Raw genomic sequence first — 5,667 nt, forward strand, 5'->3', positions numbered from 1 at the left:
AAACATAATCAGTATTTGTAAAAAATACAGAACATTATATTTGTGCTGGTCTCTAAACACAAAGCTCCTGTTTCCTCTGTTCTTCCACTACTCTTCCCACTTCAGTGCCAGATGTGTGGGATTTCCCCATAAAAATTTAGTTCACTTCTCCAGTGGACACCAACTTGGTATCTGATGATTTTCCTCAATTCCTTCACAAACTGGAGTTAACACACACCCATAGGTTGGGGGCTCAGTGTCACAAGTCTCTGACCCTGTCTACTTCTGGTATTCATCACCAACCCAGATTATTACCTGTACCTCTGATCCACTGGTTAAAAACTGAAGATTCTGAGGACACCCCGCCCACAGTTTGCATAGTGCAACAGAACAGCTAATAAAAATCAGGTTTACTTACTAGAGAGATGGTTGGTTTACTATAAAAGGGTAAAACCTAGGAAATCAAGTTGATGAGATACACAGGAGGAAAGGGAGTTTAGCTTGCCTGACCCCTCCATCCACATTAACCTCCCAAGAACTCCAGGTGCTCCCCAGTAGAAAACTCTCCAAACCTCATGCTTCTGAGTATGTATGAAGGCTACATAAAGTACACAGAAGTGGCTGCAGCATTGGCCATGAGGACTAAGGCAATCTCCAGCCTTCTGGCCTTCCCACAGATGAAAGTATAGTGATGCTCAAAGTTCCATTCTTGTAATCATATTTTTTTTTCTAGATAACCAGCTCTCCATCCTTTTATATTTTTAAAAAGTTACTTTAGTAATATAAACTGAGATGTGGTTGGAAAGGGCTTGTTACAGATTACAAAAAATAGTCATCCTGGCTTTTTCTCGTAGGAAATTCTATGCCTTTTAGGAGCTCTGTGCCAGGAATGAAACAAATATACATATATGCTTACATTGCCACAGTGTTATTTAAAGCAGGCAGAGAGCTTTGACTCTATGCAACAATGACTTGCCTTGGTATCTAGTAGGCCTTGTTGATCCAATATGCCAGATCTCTTTTTACTTTTCATTTGACTTTTAATATTTCCACAGGAAATGTCAAGTCTCTTTTTTTTTCAAATATCCCCCTTCCTTCTTCATTTGTATTATACATATATTCCACACTTCCTACTCTTTTGTTAATCTGAAATCTCTTTTATCTTTCTCTTAGTTTTTAAGGGACCCCTAAAGCTAGATTTTTATTTCACTGATTTCTGCTATTTAGTAGCTCCCTTAAGTGATTTTAAAGAATTTAAAAATAAGTTTTCAAAAGTAATTATCTTTTATTAAAAATTTGATGAGTTCACTGACATCATGAACTTGTTCAAACTTTAAAAAGTAAATATTTTGGGGCTGGGGATTTAGCTCAGTGGTTTCGGGGCCTGCTGCGCAAGCTCAAGGACCTGAGTTCGATCTCCGGTACCAAAAAAAAAAAAAAAAAAGAATTTCTATTTCAAAAGGTTTTTAGAGAATTTCTTTATGTAAATCGCTTTCCTTAGAATACTGATATATCCCTGATACTACATTTTTATTTGTTTATTTTTTCAGCGAAGAACCCATGTTTGCTCTCATTACAATTAAAGGGGCACTTTCAGAGTTTTGAATGGGTGTAGTTTAAAAACTTAGACAAGGAAAAGGGTTATATTGACTGCATATTATGTTGGTAACTGGAAACTGGTTTTCTGTGAAGCACAGAGGTACAGAGGGAGAAGTTCTCAGAGAAGAATGTGAAGATTGAAGGATCCCTCACTCTTCTGACCATTCAGTGTGATGGTTGGGACTGAGGCTCCGTGGGGCGACACTCCTCTCTCTAAGCTAGAACCTCTGATCACATGTGAAGCCTCTTCCAGCAATAACCTCTTCCTCGGGGCTCTCTGTGCCTCTGAAGATGTTCAGTGAGACTACTTTGCAGCCTTCTTCTAGTGCGAACATGCACTTTCCATCTGCATTCCCTTCTGGGAGTTGGCGTGCGCGCGCGCACACACACACACACACAGACACACACACACGCCCTTCCTGCCTCATTTTATTATGGCTATCCTTTAATTCTAGTGTCTGACATTCTTGAGATTTTTGAAGATTCTATAAACTTATTTCCAGGTGATGTTTTCAATGAGCTCAGTATCCTGCTGACCTGCTGGTTGTTTTGCAACATCCAATCCCTTCTGCATTATATTTTGCAGAAAAACTACACATATTTTGCCATCTCAATTGGGAATTTACAGGAAGGGTACTGAAATATCCTGGTTTTAGTCATCAGTGAAATGGAAATGTTCCCTTTATTCCATAAGAACACATCTCTCGCTCATGATAAGTAAGAAATTAGAGTTTGGTAACACCTTTTAATTTCTTCATCATATTCTGTAAAATAATTAAATGGCAGCACGAGGCTGAGGGTTTTGTGGAGGGTGTGGGGCTGCATTCAAATGAACGTTTTGTATGTGAGAGAGAGAAATTTCACTTGGTCTGGTTATCTAAAATGTTTCCCAAAAGCACATTGGGTTTAAGGCTTAATTTCCGATGGACTTTTGGGAAGGGATTGGATCATGAAGGACCATTTAAAACTACCTGAAACCATCAGAGAATTAATTCACTGATGAGATCATTTGCTATTATTGGGGATGAGAGAGACAGATGAGGTCCACTTGATCAGAAGGGTGTGGTCTTGGGGACTCTCTTCGGTCCTGGTGACTACCTGCCAGGTTCTTTGGATCTGTTTCCTGGCTGCCTAGTGATGAGCAGCTCTCCTAGGCCAGTGCCCTTCCACCATAATGCTGTGGCCTCACCACATGCTTAAGGCAGTGGAGCCAGCTGGCCATTATCTGAAATCATAGACAAAAATAAAACTTTCTTCCTTTAAGTAGTTTTTCTCAGATATTTTGTCATAGGAAAACTGAGTAATCCACCACATAAATTCAAAGACCAACAGTTCCTCAAGTTGAATATTCTTTTGCATTAATTGTGCAAGCTTTGCAATTCTTAGACATTAATATATTTTAAAAAGAACAGAAAGAGAGGAAAAGAAAATGACATAACTCTTCCTTAGACTTCTTTCATTGCTTTACCATTTTTCATGTTCAAGCTTATGAAGAGTTATAGAAAATGCATATGGTAATTTTAAATAACTAAGTTAGTAATACAATAATATATTTATTTTCATTAAATCTATTTCCATATGATAATACCACTTATATTTAATGTGTTGGTTAATGTTCTTTCCTCACAGAATAATTATCAATTATCAACAAATTAAAACTGTACAGTTTCAGCATACTAATTGGAAAGAAAATAGTTATATACAATGTCTTACATACTTGAATGTCTTGTTCAAATCTCTAGTTTAGGTAAATTGCCTGACTAATACCTGTGTTCGGTTCTCTGTGACATAATTGTTGAAAACAGTCATTCAATTCATTCAATTACTTTTCTCTAACCTATAGTAAGATGAGAAAGAGTTTTTTTATTGTTCAAAATTATTAAATATCATCTATATTTTGGACAATTATACCTAACATATAAATCATCTGTTGTTTTGCTTTAGTGAATTTATGCTGATATATCTCATTATCACTGATCTATTTTCATAAATAAATGCAAATGTCAATGTGTCAATGAAAAATTATAAAATTGGTTGCATGTTTGCTTATTATTTCAAATAAACTGATTTTTTTCTTATATCATCTAACACTGTAAAGAAAGTAAAAAGGAGCTATTTGTAATAGATTTGTCTATAAGGAAATATATTGAATATCTATTCAGTATTTTCAGAGTTAAAATTTTGGAGCACCATTTATTATGTAAGTCCTGATTTTAAAAATCTAATTTTATTCCTGTTTTACTAGATTATAATCTGTTGTTTATAATAAGAATTAGTACTAAGGAATATATTATAAGCAATTAAATATTTTTCAGTACATTGTAAATGCCAGAAGAGATCAAATAGTGAAAGGTAGTATAAATGCTTGATATTCAGTTATGCTCACAATGAGGTTATAACTTCTTTTTGGCCTTGTAGGAATAGAAAGATTTAAATAGTTGGGAGGGAGATGTACAAGCATTTCTGGAGAAAGGATCATTACTTGAAGAAACAAAAGCAAAAAAAAAAAAAAGAATTCACTGTAAGATTTTGCCCAGAAAAGGGGATATAAACAAGGAAAAATGCAAAAGTGGACTATTTTACTTTTGAACACTCCCTATTCATCAAGAGTAACTGACACCTCTCTCTTCCTCCTTTCTGTCACCTTCAAATAAATCATCTTCTTTTACATTAAAAAAATGCAAAAGTGTTCTAAATTCAGAACTGGAAAAGTCATTCTATTTGAAGGAAGATGCACTTTACATGTGAATCTTTGATTATTAAATGTTTTGTTATATTCAGTATCTCTCTATTGAAATACACATTCTACACTGCAAGAGTAATAAAGAAATCATAAAATATACCTTAACCTGGTTCTGACATCAATAGAGACACACTGGTAGAGGAGTAGAAGGTCCGTCAGAGGTAGAGGCAGATTACACACTAGCATCTGAGGCAGACTGTTCAGTAAAATAAAATAGAAAGCCCTCCAGAAAACTGAGATGTATGAGGAAATTAATTGATAAAGTGTAATCTCAAATAATTGGGGCAAAGATTGATTTCTTATTAAATAACATTGAGACAAATGAGACTCATTTAGACAAAAACGGATTCACAGCTCAAACTATAAATAATAATAGAGTCCAAATGGGTCATAGATTAAATGCAAAACAATAAAACCATAAATATAGTAGGAAAAGATACAAATCAATCCTTCTTCAACCTTAATGAAAGATAAGATTTATCTAACAAAGATTCAATATTGGCAGAACAAAATCAAAGATTGGTAAATGTAGATGCATATTATTAAATACTCATTTATGACATTAAACACTACGAGGAATATCAAAAGAGAAACTAGAGAGAAATATATACTATATACATCATATGTACTTAATATAAAAAGAATGATTGGTGCTCGATTCAGCAACACATATACTAAAATTGGAACGATACAGAGAAGATTAGCATGGCCCTTGCACAAGGATGACAAGCAAATTCGTGAAGTGTTCCATATTTTTAAAGAAACAGACCCGAGGATCAGTGGAATAGATTAGAAGATGCAGAAACAACTCCAGACATACTCAGCCACCTCATCTTTGACAAAGGAGCCAGTCTCCCTCATTGGAGGAAAGATAGCCTGTTCAATAAACGGTGTTGAAAAAACTGGATTTCAACCTGCCAAAGATTAAAACTAGACCCATACCTATCACCGTGCACTAAACTAAGATCGAAGTGGATTAAAGAGCTAAATATCAAGACAGAAACGGTAAACTTGCTGGAAGATAAGTTAGGTAGAACTCTCAATGGCATTGGCATAGGAAAAGACTTCATGAACAAAACTTCAGTAGCACGGGAGCTAACACAAAGAATCAACAACTGGGATCTCATCTTATTAAAAATCTTCTTCACTGCAAGAGAAACTACCAACAGAGCTAAGAGACAACCTACAATATGGGAAGAAATTTTTAGCAGCTGTACCTCAGACAAAGGTCTACTATCTGGAATATATAAAGAACTGAAGAAAATCAGACCCCCGAATTCAAAGATCCAATTCAAAAATGGGCATCGGAAATGAACGGACATTTCTCAGACAAAGAAGTAAAAACA

The 5,667-nt window shown here is 35.2% G+C and overlaps 1 non-coding gene across 1 annotated transcript; it reads left to right on the forward strand.

The window, feature by feature from the left end:
- Nucleotides 1-4,971: 4,971 nt before the first annotated feature.
- Nucleotides 4,972-5,078, forward strand: LOC147829910 (U6 spliceosomal RNA). The gene has a single exon (XR_015447520.1). It is a non-coding gene; the product is annotated as a U6 spliceosomal RNA (small nuclear RNA).
- Nucleotides 5,079-5,667: the final 589 nt, after the last annotated feature.

This window comes from Heterocephalus glaber, unplaced genomic scaffold (genome assembly GCF_053883595.1).
Source record: "Heterocephalus glaber isolate CG9 unplaced genomic scaffold, H.glaber_assembly_v1.0 deba00000347, whole genome shotgun sequence".
Classification (NCBI taxonomy): Eukaryota; Metazoa; Chordata; class Mammalia; order Rodentia; family Bathyergidae; genus Heterocephalus; species Heterocephalus glaber.